Source organism: Phodopus roborovskii, unplaced genomic scaffold (assembly GCF_943737965.1).
Source record: "Phodopus roborovskii unplaced genomic scaffold, PHOROB, whole genome shotgun sequence".
Taxonomy (NCBI): Eukaryota; Metazoa; Chordata; class Mammalia; order Rodentia; family Cricetidae; genus Phodopus; species Phodopus roborovskii.
Window position 1 is genome coordinate 13,377,347 of NW_026126418.1, and position 20,687 is coordinate 13,398,033.

The following is a 20,687-nucleotide window of genomic DNA, read 5'->3' on the forward strand; positions in this document are numbered from 1 at the left end:
TCTTGTCTCAGTAAACAGTACAATACTGCCTCTTTTCATTTGGGCAGTATTCTTGCATGCCCTGGTTTATGCTTTGGCAATTCCCTCTTTTAAAGCCTTTGTTACATATTTAAAAAGACAATCCAAAAATCTGAGTGATGTCGGTACTCTTGTACTCCTTGATAAAAGGCGTGAGTTGTGTTATAGCTCTCCACAGACTCTTCTCATGTTAGGAAGGATGTATCTACTCCTGGGCACAGAGGGACCACCAGTGGGTATCTGTTAGATAAGTAAGTGATGCTACTGGCATTCTATTTTCTGGACAGCAGCATGCCGGCACAATAGAGCAGTTCAGACTGTGACCTTCATCTTTAGAGGCACCTTTAAAAATCCACCCCCCTCACTGTATGTGCGTGTGTGTGTGCGTGTGTGTGTGCGTGCGTGCGTGTGTGTGTGCGTGCGTGTGTGTGTGTGTGTGTGTGTGTGTGTGTGTGTGTGCACTTGTGTATCTGTGTGCCAGGTTTGTTTCTTGTGACTGTTATTGAGTGGTGGCAGCCTGCATTAGAGTAATCACCTGTAGGGAGGTATACATAGCCCATCACCCCATTTACTCACCAGTCAGGAGGCACTACAGTCATGATCTAGGTGGACTTCTTAGATTTTAGATCATCAGGGATCTTGTATAGGTCTTTTTCACTCCTGGCTTATTTGTCATTATCTTGCCTTCAGGTTTTACTCCAAAAAGTAGCCAACAGTTATCTTAAATCTTTATTAATATTTCCCTAGAATATTCTTTGTGACTAAAGGAAAATACCAAGGACTGTCTGGTTACCCTGGTCTTTTGCCTCATTTTTAGGGTAGTTCACTTTGACTATATTTTTTGTCGGTAAATTATAGGAACATAAGCATTTCTATACATGTAGTTTTGTGTATGTAAGTCTAGCATGTTGGTGTGTTGCTTAGAATATTAATAAAAAGGCATGTGCATCTGAAAGTTGAAGAATATGCTCAATTCTCATGCCTTCAGCAAACATTCTTTACTCCAAACCTGTATTATAGATCCCCTGCTTTTAAAATGTTCTAAAAGCTTTTATTATAATGGAACAGAGCAGCTGCTCTTAATATGTCCCCCCATATAGTTTGATTAAATATAAACAAATAAGTTTGTTCCCTTGACTCATCAGTTCTATGTAATCGCCCTTTATAAGCAGCCGCATAGGTGTCTTGAGATTTCTTGAAGAAGGGGAATGACCCAGGTAAAAATTAGAAGAATGTACTTTAGCTTCCCAAGCAATATTCCTATCCTAGATGGCAGGGAAGAAAAGCCTTCAAGGCAGCATCAAGTACAGACATGGCAAAGCTCTTGTTTAAGTTTGTTTGTTGCTTTTTTAAAATCATGTAGAAGATGCTTTATATAGCACTTTATAAAATGAAACAAAAGGAAAGGGGAGAAAACTGCATTTGAGAAGACAGAGCAATCTTAGGCTTCTGTCTGTCTTCATTTTTTGAGTCAGGGTCTCCCTAAATGCCCAGGAACTTACTACATAGATCAGGTTGGCCATGAACTCACAAAGATCCCTCTTCTTCTGCCTCATGAGTGCTGGGATAAGATAACTCTATTAATCTAGTGTCTATATTGAATGCTATGTAAATTTTATAGTTGACCAATCTCTAGTCCTACCTACCCTCTACCCAACTTTGAAATAACCCAGTTATTTTATCACTATGGATTACAAGAACACCACCTTTGACAAATTAAGTAAATGATTAAAAAAAATAATGTGAATTTAAAATAAATCTGAGATTCAATAAATTTGACTCTGAATACCACCTTTATATGTTGTTTAATTTGATCACATAGACCACTACTGAAATATTGGGGGGAAAGCCCACTAAAACCCATGTGACGCTATTTGTGTTTTGTTGTCCTATCCCCTTTTTATCTCTTTGCTTTTTGGTAAACTCTGATTATTGAAAGAATCCATCCATTTGAGATGGCACAGTTTCTTTTGTCCATTTCTCTTCAATGTTTGATTTAAGGGCTTCAGATACTCATGCATGCCTGGATGATTTGCAGGGGTGCCAGGGTGTCTGCTGAAAGCACATCTGACAGGGTACTGAGAGCTGGGCAGAGCAAGCTAGAAAGTTACCTTAAAGCTTATTTCTTGGTAGAGATGCTTTCTGGGTACTGTATTAACAACAGAACAGAGGCTTGTGAACGTTATTGAGGAACTCAGATCCTGAGTGGAAAGATTGGAATGTGGCCCTAGGATTAGATAATTATTGTTAATCAAGTAAGTATAATAATGAAATTGATTATGAAAAAATCCTTCTTTTTATCATATGAAAAATTAAATTTAGGAGGGAAATATAATATCTGTAATTTCCTATAGAGTATTTAGTGAAGAAAAAAAAGACAATGGGGCAAATATGAGAAAATGATAATTATTAACCAGAAGTGATGTGTGCAATCCTCCTTCATCTGAAAATGTCTATAATAAATAATGAAAAATACTGAAAACCTCGGTATCTACTAATTTAATACTAAAAATGCTGCATATACCTATAAAATTGAATTAGGATGACATGTTATGTGCGTATATAAGAAAGTGCTTAAAGTTTCCCTGGATTCATGAGCAGTGATTTAGTTCTTAATAAATTAGGAACTTATAAATGGGTATGTAATAGAAATCCTGTGTAAAAATTATTCATTTTATTTTTATTACCTTTTTAAAATTATAAACATCAATTTTCAAGAAAAGCATAATAGATCCCAAAAGGAAAAGAAACAAACCAAAAACAAAGTAAGAATTATTTATCTTTACTCAGTTAAATACTGGAAAACTTTGGGGTTCTGATCCAAAACTATTTGAGGGTCTTGGATTCACAGGTGAGAACTTTAGAAGGGAATTAGAGTAGCCAACCCAGATATGGTGGCATTCTTGTAGCTGTACACTCTGGAGGCTGAGCCAGGGGATCACCAGGAGTTGGGAGCCAGCCTGGGCTGCTGAGTAAGACCCTGCCTCAAAAGAAAGAAGGACATAAAGAAGGGAGGGAGGGAACGAAGGAGAGTAGCCAGTATCATGGAACAAGTTAAGTGACAGTCCAATGGTGGCCACACGACTTCTAAAAGAGAATATGTGATGATTTAGCTTGTAATATGTTTTGAATTAGCACAATAGTGTGTTTTTTTAAAGTTCTGTGTTCTGAAGAAGTATTATTACTACAGCAGCTATGTTCTAAATCACAGAGCTGTATCACAGATTGTGTGTGCTGTGTGACTTCCATGAAGACAGAAATAAAAACACCTCCAAAAGTGAAGGGGTATTTTGGGGTGATATCTGGGTGCTGAGTCCAGATTCAGTGGTGTTGATTCCTTGCTGTAACAAGATGTTGCCCAAATTTACAAAATTAAAACTATTAGAACTGTCTGTGTAGCTCAGTGGTACTTACAAGCTTAGCAGACTGGGGCGGGGAAGATGGTGGGGTTACCTGCATAACCCTGAGGCAGGTGGGGATCCTTCCAAGCCTCACTTCTGTATATTTAGGGAAGAAGATGCGTTTTTCTGGATACCTGCTTACTTTTCAGCTAATGAACATAAATGGAGCTGACTTTGAAGTAGTTTCACAAACAGTTTCACAAATTCAAAGCCACCATTTGAAAACACTTTAAACTTGTCGTCAACATGGAGATGCTTTCAATTGATCTGAGCCAATGGTGATCTTGCTCTTTTTAAACTGTTGCTCTGCTGGTAGCAAAGCCTTGCTAGGTGCTAGAAAAAAATTATGAGAGAATTGCATCCTTGATTCCTTGTAAGTTGTCTTTTAGCAAGAGAAGAAGTGTAGGCTCCATGGATAAACATCCTGGACTAAGAAACACGAGATAGGGGCTGCTAAAGTATTAAATTTGAGCACATCCCCCGAACTACCGAGGCATTAGTAAAAGGTGTTTCTCATTAAAAAAAAAAAAGCTACACTACTTCCAGGTTCCAATAGTAGATTTTCAACTAATTACTGACGTCAGTGTCTTCATGGGCAAATTGAATGACCCCTGTTAAGTAACATGTGCTGCCATATCATCAAACACTTTGGTTTCCAAGGAAAGAGTGAAGTTATCTTTTTAGTTTTGCTGAATGGATTCATGGAGAAAGAAATGAATTAGATTGAAGGGGGCAAGCAAGGCAGGACTCAGTGCAGAGAAAAATGGATATTAAATTATGTCCAGGAAAATTTTCTCAGAAGTACAATGTTCATCAACTGCATTTTTTTTAACATTGTGAAAGTTAAATAATATGTAAGGGGAAAATTATTATATAAATAGCATCATGGATGGGAGATGAAGTTATGTCTAGAAGGTTCATTTTGGTTGATAAAGAATGATTAGCAAAACTGACCCAAGGTGCTCTCTCTGTGCACTTATAGGATCTCTGGTAGAGCTTCCATAAGTCTGGGTTCTGTGGAGTTAGTCAGAAAGTAAATTTTCAGTGAAGTCTTTTGCTAAATCATCACTGTTTGGGAGGGGTAGGGAAGGCAGAATGACGAGAGACAGCAGGAACACATATAGAACAAAGTCCAAATGTGGGTGCTTCTGTGGAAATACTCCAGTTTCTCTGGATCATCATGGCCACTTATAGAATGGTAGAGCTAAATGGGACTTTGGAGCTTGTCTGGAGCAACCCCCTCATTTTACATTTTACAAGAGGATGGAAGCTTCATGAAAATTGGCCAGGATTTCAGCATAATGAAGCCAGGGAAGCTGGTGGTATGCTCCCAGGGGATTTTAAGTGAGGAAGAAGGGAAGAGGGTGTGTGTGTGTGTGTGTGTGTGAGAGAGAGAGAGAGAGAGAGAGAGAGAGAGAGAGAGAGAGAGAGAGAGAGAGAGAGACAGGGGACAGGGATCCTTCCTTTTCAGAGTGATGTCCAGGTAGGAAAGCAAAGTAGAGAAGACAGGTGATTTTGCCAAATTAATTAAAAGAGATGAAATTAAAAGAGGGATTTTTTTTTGGTGGATGGGGGAATTATGTAATTTTATGCTTCAAAATCTAAGGTTGGTTTTGTAGTTTATATTTAAAAGTTAATAAGGGAAACTCTGATTATTTCTAGGAATTTAGTTTTTTACATGGAAAGGAAGTTTGGGAATTTGGCAGTTCTGCTGGATCAAGCAAATGAAGGAATCATTTGCAGCTGGTGCTGGACCTGGTAAGTAGTTCACACTAATCTGTTGCTGTTTAGAACCAGTACAGCTTGGCTTTTAAAACAATCACTCTTAACGAAGCATATGCTTAGTACTTTGCTTTCAATTGCGGACTGTCTCGATAGGAACTAATGAGTCAGATTAATGTGGCATGGAGTCCTGAGCAGAGGACGGGGCAGGATCTTTTCAGAAGGTTGGGAATGCTTTGCCTAGTTTCCTTTACAATTATGCTGGCCAGGGCTGGGTTGGAGGGCGTCTTTCTGAAGGTTGAAAGACCCCCTACTGTGCCCGTTCCCCCAGTTACAAAGGCATTGGGTTCCTGAATGGGGACCACTGTGCTAGTGTGCTTGCCTACTTTGTCTGTTTTCCTAAAGAAAAAAAAGTGCTGAGGATGAAGCAGAAATGGGAATTTTGTGGCTCTGTACCCACTTATGCCTTATTTTTTGAAAAAAAAAAAAAATCATTTACCTGCTATATCTGTAAAAAACTTTAAAGTAGGCTTTTAACTTGGCATTTTTAAAATTAATAATAATATTATTGCACCAACGTCTTACTAGTTTACAGTAGGCACTTTGTAAAAGTTTGAGACTATTGAAAGCTCTCCATATTGTAACCCTTAGCCCTGTTTAAGGGCAAAGCCTACCTCTGTTGCTGGAAGAATGGCCGGGGAAATGAACAGAGCTGAAAAATAAAGCCATCTTAGCTTAGTCTTTCTTTTTCTTGACTTTGGATTGTGCCTTCCCTGTCTGCTCTTATTCTAGGGTTTGCTTGTGCTGGGTGATGGAATCAAGTAGAAGTGAATAAATTGAGATGAAGTGTGGTTAAATGTTAACTTCAGCATGTGACCAATAGAAGTAGCAGTACTTAAATATGTGTTTTGGATGGAGAAACGTGGTGGGTTACACTGCTTTGGCTAGAGGCCTAGGTTGGGTCTGTGAGTGGCCAACTTGTCTACCCTTGAAAAAGATTTCTGCTGTGCAAATACAAAGTTGTTTCATATAGATCACATTCTTTGAGAATAGTTAACTGAGATAATCCAAGGTTGCATAGAATGACATATAGGAACAGTATTGTTTGTTTTGTTATTCGTGTCTGTCTGTACAGAATTCACATGTTCTACATTGCTCTTGAAACATCCAGGACAGTGTTGACAAAATACCATCTGTGCTGGTCAGGGTCAAGGCTATGGTAGGCATTCTTTCTTGTGGCCCAACTTGCCTGAGCTCTCCAATTTAATATACTCATCTATGTGAGAACCCTCAAATGAAATGCCATGTCAGACAAGGTGAGCAAGAAATTGCCAGAGACTGCAAATTGGTTATATTCAGAATAGGGAGAAAGAATCTTAGCCAGGTTGTATTGTATATCCAAATTTGATGAGAATACGCCATCAAATTTAGGGGAACAGAAATGTTAGGCAAATTTTGTTTGTTCTATTTTTTAAAATAAAAATAAAGGAACTGAATGTTGTATGGTCTAGTTGTCCAAAGAGAAGAATGAGAAAACAAGTCTTAGGGCCATCATTAGGAGAGGGAAAAACCCAACCAGGAATAATGATCATTTCCTTTCTCTAGTATTTGAGGTTGCAGGCACATCCCAGAAATAAAGGAGGAAAAGGAGGTATTTGAAAGTTTTCTGAACAGAAAGGTGTGTGTGTGTGTGTGTGTGTGTGTGTGTGTGTGTGTAAGGCAGGTGAGTTAGTTACTACAAATCAGATTCAGGAGAGAGGGGATTATGGGGCGAAAGAGATGGAAAAAAAACTTTTTAAAAATCCAGACTAAGCCAAAAATCAAGGAATATTTAATATATCCACCATAGAGTATGAGACATTTTCAAGATTTCATTTTGAAGAAATTTATGTGGGGCTAGAAAGACAGGTTAAAAGTTAGACATTTCAGGCTTTGGGTTTTTTATTTCATTTTTATTTGAAGTTAAGTTATAAATATTATTTTTTAAACAGGCATTATTATGTATTAGAAAACTTGTGAAGACACATAAGGTTAGTTAATGATGAAATATATTAAGAGGAATTTAAAACTGTGGAATCACGAATAAGACCCTTTACTCCCCAGACATGTTAGTGGCAAAATAAAATTCAGAACAACTGTGGGTATGAGGAACTACAAAGCTGTGGTAGCGTTGTAATAAAATCTAAAACAGAATTATAAAAAAAAGTCTCCAGCATTAACTATATTATTTGGAACCTTTTTTAATCTAACATTAAAATTCAAAAATTCAAATATCCTTCAACCCATTATGATTTTTCACAGGACAGGGGTGACCATATTCATTTACTTAGGTTTTTTTGTTTTGTTTTAATTTCTGTAGGAAAATATCACAGGTTTTACTTCTAAGAACCTGTGAGGGTTCCCTTTCTTTCCTTCTTTCCTTTTCTTTTCCTTCTTTATTTCTTTTCTTTTCTTTTTTGAGATTTTATTTTAAGCTAAAACTTTCCTTTTTTGGGTAAGGAGATATTTTCTACTCTTTATTTATTAGTTAACAATGGAGCATTTTAATCAAAGAGTAACAAGTCCTTCCACTTTGCTTGTCCTGATTGATGGAAAGCACTGAAATAACAGAAAGGAGGAATGTTAAATTAAATGAAAGTACTTAACCAGAAATCTCTATTTAAAACATCAGTTTATTGGTTAAAGAACTGATTATTGGTTAAAGAAAACAAAACAAACAAACAAACAAAACAAACCATTTTGCTAGGTTTTTGTCATAGCACAAGATTCTCATGAGGAACCTTTGAAAAGTATTTAAAACAGGACAAAATTAAAATGAAAGTTATATTTACAGTGCAAAGTCAGAAACAAAGAGGTTTTGTTTTTAGATAAATTATCCTAAACGTAAATGTCGACCAATCAAATAATAAAAAATACTATTAGGGTGAATTTGAAAGACAGGTCCTCCCTTGAGAATCAGGCCAAGAAATTCAAATTAATTAAGGTTTGAGCAATAACAGGGGAGATGTTTAAATATATTCTAGGGAATAATTGTTTTGAAGAGTCAGAAGATAAATACAGATAATTTGTTTAATCTGTCAAAAACCTCCAGTTATGTGTGGCCCCTTTTCAGATTTTGGTAATTATGTTACAATAGTACTGTAAGATAAAAAATAGACTAATTTTTGAACATATTGTAATATCAGCAACCCATTGTACTTTTACTAATACTTTTAGTAGCATGATTTATTTATGTGAATGATATAACTTCCATGCACAAAAAACCCCAGATGTTTAAAAACATATAGCCTAAAAATGTAGTTATAGTATCTAAAAAGACAACTTAAAATTTTGTTGAGTATATTTTAAATTAAAACAAGATAGAGGTTATAGAAACCACACATAAAATTTCTTGCAACTATGAAAGGCTGCATGTTTTAGATGCAGCATCAGCACACATTTAAGAGATGAAATAGGTCCCTATGTTTATCTTCAATTAATGTATAATTCTCAAAAGTACACAAGATAATCTGGTAATTTCAAATATATTAATACAGTTAGATGTAAGTACTTTGAAAAAAATTTAGTAGAGAGTTTAAGTTTTAAAATAATACACATTAAGAATTAATATAATAAAATAGAATTTAAGAACAGTGGTAGAAAAAGTAAATTTCTTGGTATGGAGGAAAAAAATCTTCATTTCCACAACAAAACTGTTCTCTTCCAATAAAGATATGTTTATTAATATCATATCTACAGTGTAAGGCTCACTTTAATTACTTAGACAAGATATATTGAGCTAAATTGTTTTTCAAAGAAAGACTGTGGTAAACAGAAAATAAATAGAAAATTTTCTATTGTAATTCTTACATAAAGTTCTTTAATACAATAGCTTTAATTTTTATTGTTACAGTTAAAGCAAAATAAAATAGATTAATTTAATAGAAGCTATGGTTTCATAACCCTGAGAGGAAAGTTAGAAGCATGGATAAACATATGAAATTAGTTTCATTTCTTCCTTGTTTCTTAACCTTTCTTATAAATCAAATACTTAATAGTAAGAGAATGATATATAAAATATGCATCAATTATCTATGTTTTGGCAATTATTTAAAAGTAGGGGGAAAATGAAACTTTGTCATGCTAAATACTAACTGAAGTGCTAAGTGAAAATCAGAAAAATATCAAATCTAAAATAGTATAACAATTCAAACTTCAAAGACACAGACATTCATAATTTTTATATTTTAGTATGTAGTATCACATTTGTCATAATTGTTTATGAAAGTAGAAATTGAAATAAGAAGGTAAATGATGGACAAGGATTTTCTCATTGTAGTTTACTAAATGTAAAAGATATTAATAAACTAGCTATAACATTAAGTAGGGAATCACTTAAAATAGAATTTGAAGAATTTTACTGATGATGTATCTATATAACAAGGCTTTGTGAGGGAGGTTTTGTGTGTATAGTAGGATTTCTGAGTTTTGTGACCTGAAATTCATGATATATTTTGAATGCCCTTTCAAATTGCAAAGTACTTCAGTGGGAAAAATAGACATTGTGTACATTTTACCTTATATTTGGGAATAGGAAAAACAACAGATATTTTGGAATAATACTAGCTGTTATTTTAGTGCATGCATTAAACCCCAAACAATTGTTTTGTTCCTTAGTCAGTTACCTGTCTGGGAATGTTAGTTTGTGCATGTACATCATGAACTATTTAAGTTATATTGATATAATAATTTCTAAAAAAAATACTTGTTATTTTTTATTGAAATTATAGCCAACATATTAGAAGGAAATGTATTTAAAACTTGTATTTTCAATTAAATTGAAACAGATTTTGAAAATGTTCATTCATGAATAAAACATGCAATTGTGCAGTTTCCAGAAAGAATGAATTCTCAGTATATTTTTAAAAATCTTACAAGAGTGTTTATTTGTTGTTTTTTTTTGGCATTCTAAGTCAGGGGGGGAAATGACATTATATGCTGTTGTTGTTGTTGTTATTGATAGTCTTTCTGTGGAGAAAGGGAAATGTTGTTAGCACATGGGGTTTCCTTCCTAAAATTTTAGCTTGAAATTGAAACTGTACGTTGTCCAGAGTTAATTTTTCTTATTAAGACCCATTTTAAGTTGCACGAGGTTTGTAAGTTAATGTATTTGAAGAAAAATTGTTTTATTAAATGGAGATATGTGGAACATTGTAGCAGTTACGGAATGGTCTTTCTCTTGATTCCCAGAAATTTAGAAAATGCATTTTAAATTAAAATAATGTTTAATACAAGATTCTGTGAGATAGAATAATTTAGAAAATGTCTAGAAAATTATAAATGTTAAATAGAAAATTAATTGAACCTAAATATACCCTTGCAATAGTGAATATTCGACAGTGTGACATCTCTGGAGATTAACAAAAAGTATTCTGCCAGGGGCAATGTTCTGAGAAGCTGAGATTGTTTTTATGATAAAGGAGAGAGTCAGGATATCGTAAATGTAGTTGTTGGCCAAAAATTTTTAAGTTAGTTTCGGATTGTGAGGGTTGAAAGTAGGTGCAACAGTTTGGTTTCAGGACGAGGCAAAGAGCAGGGATCGCCTGCACTGTAGCCACTACAGGGTTAACAGCAAGGCCGCCCGCTGCACTCTGGGAGTTGTAGTCCGCGGGCATTGTGGGAGTTGTCGTAAAAAATCCGCTGGTTTTTGCTGTCATGGCTGCCTCCGAAACAGCTATAGGAAGTTGTCTGCCTTTCTGAGGGTCTTGGGGGACCGTCCGGCCTGTTAGAATGCCACCAGCAGCCCCCTGGGGTGTCCAGGGACCTAGTAATCTTGTCCCGGGCGTGGACAAGCGACCTGAGAGGGTCCATGCGGGGCTCGCAGCGTTTCCATTAGCCAGGAGGCCGCTGGGATCTGTGGACGGCTTGAGGGGTCGCAGGCGGTGACATCCTGGTGGTCTGGCCTTGTGGCCTGTGCTTGGGTGTCAGGGTGTGCTTTCTGCTGCTATGGTTTTATTCTGCTCTGTTCTCTTGTCTCTGAAATCGTGGTTGCTCAGAACCGGTTATCGCTGAACTTTTTTGCTTGGGGTAGTGGAGCTTAGTGAAGTCAAAATTTTAAGAAATGTGTTTTTGTGGGAGTAGTCCGTCTAGCTTGGTGTGTAAGAGATTTCATGTGTTATCTACGTGAGAGCGGACATGTATTTGGCTGTCTTTTGCTTGTACTGAACTTTGTCCTTGTTGGCAAAAGTTGCTTGTCAAGCAATTTCCTCTTGTGAATTCTCTTTTGTTAACATGGGTGTGTGGGTGTGTTCTAAATTTGTAAGAAAGTCCCAGGAGTGTTTTTATTTTTATTTTTTTAATTGTTTGTGGAAAGGTATATGTACAAAGCTGAACTGGAAACAGATACCAGCATCATAAAAGTACCTTTATCTTTAGGGAGCAAGCTCTGTGGCTTCCCTGGCACTGAGAAATTGTTTGGATTCTTTTGGAGGACCCAAATATGCTACTACATGTGTTAACGTTTGGCTCACTGTGTTTCCCTGTTTGATGTGACTTTGATCTTTGATATTGGGTCCTGTGAACACTTGAGGCAAAATGAATCACTGATTTCAGAATCTTAGGGTGTTAGGGTAATATATGCTTGCTGAGCATGCTAGTACCTGTCTTGTCTTATCTGTCCATACAAATTTGGGTCTCTGTGTTACTGCCAATATGTACTCTTACATATATGCTCTTTGTTCCATAATATGGGGTTATTCACCTAGAGAGGTGACAAACCATTTCTCAATAGCATTAGGAAGTTTCACCACTCACATTTAATGAAATGATTTGTAGTAAGGTTTTGGAACTCTGATATTAATTTTTTAAACTTAAAAGCAGTCATGTGACAGGTCTTAGAGAGAGAGTAAAAATATGTTGCATCATGGTTGGTATTTTGTAATAAGTTCTGTTTGGGGTTTGTGGTGTGTGTGTGTGTGTGTGTGTGTGTGTGTGTGTATGTGTGTGTGCTAATTCACATTTGAGTGTTTAAGAAGGTTTTGGTATGTGTGGTATGATTTTGTTAACTCTTCTCATCTTTGCATTTACTTTGTTCCTGACCACTTGACTGTGGTAGGAAAAAAGAAAGAACCTGCTAGAACTGTATGTGCATTTCTGTTTAAAGTGATTTCAGTTTCTTGTCCATAGATTCATATTACTTGTTGCTTTGCTAGTCAGCTGGAAATCACACCCTCCTTTATCCTAACTGTTAAATTTTGTTAATTTAACTCATTTGCCAGTTGAGTTAAAGATTGAGAAATTTCTTTTAAAACTATCTATAGTATCCAGTTTTCTTACTGTGGGGGTGTGGCAGAATGCACTGATCCTCAAAAACTGGCTCTGTGTCTGGGAAGGCCAAATGTTCACAGCTGGTGGGTTTGCAGACTCATTCTAAAGTATCACAAGTACAGAGTTAATCTGCTTTGAAGGAAGTTACAGTTACCTCTGACTTGTTAAATAGTGCATTAGGAAGTGTTCCAAAGGTGTTTTGGCAAGGACAAGGTACTGACTTCAGTAAGGCGTAATCTTTGTGTTAGTACAGAGCATGTCTGGATATTTATATAAGTATATAGCATTTCTATCTAGAAAAGTGAGATTTGTACACCGGAGAATCCTGGTATTTAATCTCTAAAGCTTCTAATTGGAATTGTGCTTCCCATTGTTGCATTCTGGTCCTGTGACTGCTATGGAATGTCTTCTGTGTTATACTGTAGCAGTGGTAGTTGTTTCGGAAAAGAATATATGGTAGGATCCACTTTTATTTTCTGTTTATTTGTATTTCTAAGGTTATACTTGATGTGCCAAAACTGTCATTTGGAACTTAAGTTTTAGAAGACTTCAATGGAATTCCTTTAAGTGTGAAGTAATACCAATGGTTAATTTACTTAGTTGTATTTTTAGTTGTGTGTGTGTGTGTGTGTGTGTGTGTGTGTGTGTGTGTAGGTTTGTGTAGAGCAGAATCAGGACAACTTATAGAAGTTAGTTTTCTCCTTCCATAATGTGGATCCCAAGGTTTAAACTCAGATTGTCAGGCTTAATAGCAAACATCTTCACTCATTGAAGTGCTCTAGCTCACTAGAGGCTGAGGCAGGACCATTGCCACGAGTTTGGGGTCAACCTGTGTTACAGAGTACAGTATTGTCACAAAACAACGTAATTTAAATATTTTTATTTTGGATGTTTTTCTTCAAAATCATGCTTTGGTTGCTTAAACACATTCATCATAGGAACATGACATTAATAAGGAATTAATAAGGAATCCTTCTCATCTTATATTTTTATACTTAAAAGGCTTTAAGTGTGTTATTCTAGGGGAAAAAAATGAGTCATTGACTTTGTTAAGTCTTAACCAGAATTTGGTCTATAAAAAAAAAAGAAAGAAAATTCAGAATAGAAAGCTGTAGTTTCCTTTTCTTTGATGCAGACTTGGCACTGTGAAGGCAGTGGTATGGATTGCCTTTTTTCAAAGGAAGTCTGAAGAAGACCTAGGAAGATGGCTTGCTGGGTAAAGGATTTCTACACAAGCAGGAAGACCAGAGTTCAGATACCTCTCACCCACATAGAAAGCTGTCCCAAGAGCATATTTGTAACCCTTAGCGCTGGGGTAGTAGAGACCTGTGGATCCCAGGGGCTCACTGACAGCCAGTCTATCAGAAATAGTGAACTCCAGGTTTATTGAAAGATCCTACCCTTTCTGACAAAATAAGGTGGAAAGTGCTCACCCAAACCTAGCCTTTGTAAACATGGACTCACATGGGCAGGTGCACCTACACACAGGTGCACACACATACACATACAAAGAGTCTGAACAGACTTCTTACCTGACACTTATGAAATGAGTACATTGTGGAAATTTATCAGGATGATCTAAAACATTCTTGACTTTAGTCTTTGAAATGGTTTAGTGAAGGGGAAGGGTACTTGCCACCAAGCCTGATGATCCGATTTCAGCTCCTGGAACCTGCATTGTGAAAGGATAGACCCGATTCACAGTTTGTCCTCTGACTTCCACATATATGCTAAGACATGCGTACACATACATGCAGATAAAGAAAAAATTAAGTAAAATTTTAAATCCTGGAGCTATGACTTGGTGGTTAATATGGGCACTGCTTTTACAGAGGACTGGAGTTTGGTTCTTAGTGTCCACACAGGGTCACTCAGAGCTGCCTGCAATTCCTTTACCCTCCATGAGCACCTGCACTCATGAACACACATTTTAAAATAAAATTAAAATCTCAAGTTCACAATAGGATAAAGCGCCCCCCTATGCTGTGCTAATCTAACAGTATTTGTAAACTACCTTTGTAGTTTAGTGGAAACCCAGGAGTCTGTATTTCTCCATTTGAAATTGTTTCCAGGGAGTTTTGGTTGAGTTTTTGTTTTGTTTTTGATGAGGAAGCTTTGTATTTTCAGTGAAATTGTAGTAAGAGTGGCCAGTTTGTTTCTGTGTGTTTCATTACTGCCCAAAGATAGAGAGTATGTGCAATGTATAATAGAAAAAAGGCCTGTTACTACAGGGTTAATATGAAGACAGTCACTTTCAAGTATTCTGTACCATTTGCTAGAATTATTTCCTGGGAGTCTGGAGAGATTACTCAGAGGTTAAAGCACTCACCTCTTTCAAGACACTGGAGTTTGGTTCCCAGCACTCATATTGGGCAGGTTCACAGGCACCACAGCTGCAGTTCCAGGGGTCCAGATGCCCTCCTGTGGCCTTGTAGACACAAAACAACTTTTTTAAAAAATATGTTGCTTCCTGAACAATTTTCTATTTTAATATTCTATAATGAACTTAACTTTAAAATATTTATGTAATGGCCTATTCCCTGGTAAGATCCTATGTAGCTCATATTATTCTTATTTACTTCATGCTAATTTAAAATTACTGTTATTGTGTTTGGCATGTGAGGGAATACAGGTTCATGTGTGCTGCTGTATGCAGCACAATGTTCAGGAAGCAGTTCTCCAGGATGTTGAGGAAAGACTTCTGTTTCTGCTGTGCTGTGTTCTCCAGGATAGCTGGCCTGCAAGGAAATATTTTATATCTTCTAACAGATAATGATATGAGAACCTATATGTCACCTCTAAATTTGACAAATAACTAGCATTTGCAAGAGACAAAGAATGCCAAGGTCATAAAAATAATGAAATAAAGGCCCCAATAGGACAACTGTCTGAGATTATAAACAGGCAGTTTTTAGAAGAGTAAGTCTAATGAGCTATGAACATAAAAGTGTGTGCTCACACTCATTAGTAACCGGAGGAACCCAAATTAAAATGACTATTCTTTTTACCCAGTAGACTAAAACATTAGACGAATCATAAAATATCTCAGGGTTTGTGAGTAAAGTAGTAAAGCTGTCCTGAAGAGTTTGGCAGACCATAATCCAATGGATACACATATTGCTTCTAGGTGTAAATGCATAAAGAAACAAATACAGCGGGGTGGTGGTGTACACCTTTAGTCCCAGCAGAAGCAGGTGGATCTCTGATTTCAAGGCCAACCAGTCTACAGAACAAGTTCCAGGATAGCAAGAGCTACACAGAGAGACCCTGTCTCAACAAAAACAACAAACCAAAAAAAATAAAAATAAATAAATAAATAAAAGGGGGGTAAGTAAACACTATAACCATCACAGTGTTGATAGCAAAGGCTTAATTCCAACATAACATCCATCACTGTGGAGTTTTGTAGATATGATATAGTGGATAAATATGTAGTACCATGAATCTGGTAGAAGTGAAAGATGACCCCCTATATTCACAATATGTGGTCTTTTTAGAAATATTGGGAGTAGAAAGATGGCTCTATGGTTAAGAGCACTGACAATTGTTCAAGAGGACCTGGGTTTAGTTCCCATCACCCACTAATTCAACACTTTTTGGCCTCTGCAGATTTTTGCACACATGTGGTATATATACACACATTCAGGCACACACATATAAATAAGGTAAATCTGTATTTTAAAATGTAGTGTCTTTCAGAAGTAATAAACAATGGAACCTATTGCTTAATACTACCAGTGTAAAATTTAAATGTACATAAAGTGTTGGGCAAGAGAATGTTCCAATAGATATGTCAGACAATTGGAACAGGTACATGAAAGCCCATGGACAGTTAATGAAGGAAAAGCATGGTCAAAGATGCTCTCATTCTATTCAATGCCAAAATTGCTATGGCCTTTACTGAGGGTTGTATTAAGTTCTTTAAAAATGCTTAAGTTTGCACAAGAAACCAAAACCCCAGTGAAAATACAAAATTCCTCAGGTCAAATATAAGAAATTATACCCATGACTTATATAAAAACTGCAAATTTGTTAACAGAAATGAGAATATGTACATAATTAAAGACATTCCATACTCATAGATTGAAAGACTCGACACTGTGAAGACTTCAGCTTTCTTCACATGAATCTCTAAAAGCCCACTACAGTCCCAACAAAAATTTCTCAAGCTCTAAATATTTTATGAAATAAAATGGCTGATTCTAAAATATATGTGGAAACTCAAAAGGCCCTCTGGAGTAGCCAAGACAAGGTTGATAAGTTGGAGGGTTTAATGTTACCTGGTTTTTTGACTCTTACATTGTGGTGAGTGAATAAGTTGATGGCCATTACAAAGTGGAGATAGACACACAACACCAAGGGATTTTCAACAAAAAATGTGAAGGCAAAGTAGATAGATGAAGGACTTTTTTCAACAAATGCTGCTAGAAGCAGTTGGTCCACATGAAGAAAGAGATCCGTGTCCTGTGCCTCCTACTGTGTTCACAGATTAACTTGTGATGGCCACATGCCCAAATTGTAAGAGCTACAATTTTTTAAAAATCTGTGAACTTAAATAATGCAAAGTTTTCTTCAAGAAGACATAGAAAGTAGGAATCATAGCAAAAAAATAAAAATAAAAATAAACTAGAATTCATCAAAGTTAAAAACAATCAAAGTTGGGGCTGGAGAGATGGCTCAGCAATTGGGAGCACTGACTACTTTTCCAGAGGACCTGGGTTCAAATCCCAGAACTCACATGGCAGCTCCCACCTGTCTGTAACTCTAGTTCCAGGGCTTCTAACACTCTTACACAGACAAACAGGCTGGCAAAACACCAATGAATATTTTTTAAATCAAAAATATGTTTTGATTATGTGCTGTTAAGAACATGAAAGGCAATCCATGCATATGGAAAAGTACCTGATGAAGAACCGCTGTCCAGATTGTGAGAGGTAGTAGATAGCATCAAAAAAAATTTTTTCCAGACACAACAAGTAGTTGCAATATGAACTCACAGGGATTGTGACTGCATGCGGAAGACCTGCTCAATCCCAGCATAAAGAGCTAAGGAATGTGATAGCTGCTGGAATAGTGGTAGTCAGCTTCCTTCCTTCTCTCACTCCCTCCCTTCCCCCTTTCCTTTTTTCTTTCTTCCTCCCTCCATCCTTCCCTGCCTGCCTCCCTCCCTCCTTTCCTCCCATTTTTCCTTTCTTCCCTTGTTTTAATTTTTTGGGACAGGGTCTCTATTATGTAGTCCTGGCTGTCCTGGAACTTGTCTGTGTAGACCAGGCTGGCCTCAAACTTACAGAGATCCATCTTCCCAGCTTCAAGAGTCAGTATTGTTGAATGGTGTGTTCACACATCAGTGTATGCCTACTTCCAAGAATAATTGGCCAACTTGGAGTTTAAAAAAGTGAAACTAAGGTTGAATGGGTGGTGAGGTAAGGGTAGATCTGGGAGGTTGGGGTGAATATGAGCAAGATGTGTTGTATGGAATTCTCAAAAAATTATAAAAATATTTTAAAAACATTCCAAAACATTCTGCTTCCCAGAATATATAATGGACTTATAATCTAGTAATAAAACAGTCCAATAAAACAGCGAAGAGTCTTGTGTAATGGCACACACCTTTAATTCCAGCTCTTGGGAGGCATAAGCAGATAGATTTTCCTGAGTTTGAAGCCTACCTGGCAGGCCAGCCAGGGCCGCACAGTGAAACCCTGCTTGTTATACAAATGAGCCAAAGATGTCTTCTTTCTCTTGATAATCCCCGAAGTCTTCAAGTCTTGTATTATTTGAACAACTTACAAAGATAAGTAGATTTCATATGAGTATATAAAAAGATTTTCATTTTTAAGGTAAAGGTAACCTTAATTAGGTCACATCAAAATACTACACAACAACCAGGGAATTGGTGGCACACGCCTTTAATCCCAGCACTCGGGAGGCAGAGGCAAATGAATCTCTGTGAGTTCGAGGCCAGCCTGATCTATAGAACGAGTTCCAGGACAGGCTCCAAAGCAATACAGAGAAACCATGTCTCAAAAAAACCAAAAAGAAAAAAAGAAAAGAAATACTATACAGCAACTAGACAAGACTGTGTGTATGTGGAGTGACTATAGCAAGAGGGTACCAACTCTTTGGGGACATTTGATAGTTTCTTTTAAAACTAAAGGCTATATGCCTCCTTTCCCCCCCTGCCTTTCAGTGTTATTTACTAAAAGGAATTAAAAGTTTGGTTTATTCTTTGAAATAGGCTGGCTGGCCAATGAACTTCAGGGACCTGATGTCTCCACCAGCAATCCCTAAGTTACAGATGACAGATGTGCACCACGTGGGGATGGGTGGCTGATTTTTCCATGTGTTCTGAGGATCTGAATTCAGGCTCTCATGCTTGTTAAGCATCACTAAGCCTTCTCCCCAGACCTAGTTTTTGATTTTCTATTTATTTTCAAACTGACAGAGACTAATAAACAATTTATTCTCTCATTAATAAATAAGGATTAAGTTAGATTCTGTGATATATATAAATATTTAAAGCTACAGTACATCAATATATTATTTTCTTCCCATGGGAAATGGATGAGATTAAAATTTTAGACCCAAGTTCTTTAGCCAACAAGATCACAGACTTCCTTTATTATAAAACCCATCCTAATGTATACAAAATTTTAACTGGTGTCATGCCCTTAACACCAGCACTCAGGAAGGAGAGGCAAGTGTATCTCTGTGAGTTCAAGGCCAGCCTGGTCAATATAGTGAGCTTCAGGATAGCCAGGCCTACATAGTAAGACCATCTCAAAAAAGAAAAAAATCCCCCTTTTAGACTAAGACTTAGTTTATGTCTCAAAACAGAGAGCGGATATGAAGTTTGCACAAGGACAGGGTTGTGATTAAATTTAAACATGGAGCCACAGTAGATTCCCAGGGGAATGTAATGGACCAGGTCAGAATGCCATGCCCAGTGTGCAGGAAAATGTTCACATTTACAGGCTGAGCTACTCCTGAGTAGGCATTCAGGAGCATAAAGGATCATTGAACATTCTCACCTGCAGGCGGGGAAAGGAAGAAGCTGTCTGCATGGGGTTTGAACATCCAGTCTGTGCACAATAAAAGCCTAGGAAGTTTAGGGATTATGGTCTGAGAATTAACAAAGTCTGATGATGCCTCTCTAACACTGACAGACTCTTAGAACAGCAAGAAGGAATCTAAATGGTATGGAAAGCATTAAAACAAATGGATGTGTTTTTTATTATCAGCTAAATTTTTGAAACTAAGAAGTATTGTTAGTGGATTTCAAATTGTTTATTATTTTCTTGTGTATGTGTGTGTGGTGTGTGCATGCTTTTTAGATGGGTGCTGGGGATTTGAACTCATTCCTCATGCTTATACAGTGTTTTCTATGTACTTGCAAACTGTATTCAAACTTGTGATCTGTCCACAATCTTTGTTTTTCCCTATCTATAAATTTGCAGTGAATTCAATTTCTATAAACAGTGCCTTGTCATATGTTAAGGCCAGCTTATCTCACCTCTTCTATGAATAAGAAATAGCCTTTGGAAAACAAGTATCTTTTTGAACATTACCATTTAAATGATTAAAATATCCCATTCATGAAATGATAAATGTGTAGATTATTCAGAAGGACTTTGTGAACATTGACATTAGGCCTTTTGCCCTTCCTGTAAACCAGACCCAAAAAAGGCCCATAGCATGGGACTTTGCTGAAGACTGTTCATCCATAGCCTTAATATACACATGTAATATACAGGGATAGTGATAATTGGAACTACTCACCAATAAGATAATTCCCAAGCACTATCTAAGACAGCATATAGGTTGGAAATAACCGGTTCCCTAGAATTACTGATGTATTGATAAAAGGCAGTTTCTCTAAAGGCTGGGGAGATGGCTCAGTGGTCAAAGCACTTGTGTAAGTATGAGGATCTGAGTTTGGATCTTCAGCACCCACATAAATACTTAGTGGGTGTGGTGGCCAGCCTTGAACCCCAGTTTGTGGGAAGTGTAGACAGAGGATCTCTGAAGCAAGCAGGCTGGCTAGACAGGCTAAATCAGTGAACCCTGGGGTCAAGAGAGAAAACCTGTGTAGTTGGATATTTTCCTTTGTCCCACTGATCCCCTTGGACCAGTTTCTTTCCCACCTGCCAGGTCCTCACAGCTGCTTATGAAATAATCACTCAGGCTAAAATATTAAATATAATTGTTTGGTCAAAGGCTCAGGTTTCTTACTGGTTAGCT

General features: G+C 36.9%; 1 long non-coding RNA gene across 1 annotated transcript in view; it reads left to right on the forward strand.

Annotated features, from left to right (window-relative positions):
• The window catches only part of LOC127222208 (uncharacterized), a 73,365-nt gene that overhangs the window by 46,379 nt on the left and 6,299 nt on the right, over positions 1-20,687 (forward strand). Inside the window, exon 2 of the long non-coding RNA XR_007834531.1 lies at positions 5,082-5,177. This is a non-coding gene — a long non-coding RNA (uncharacterized LOC127222208). The remainder of the gene's footprint in view (positions 1-5,081; positions 5,178-20,687) is intronic.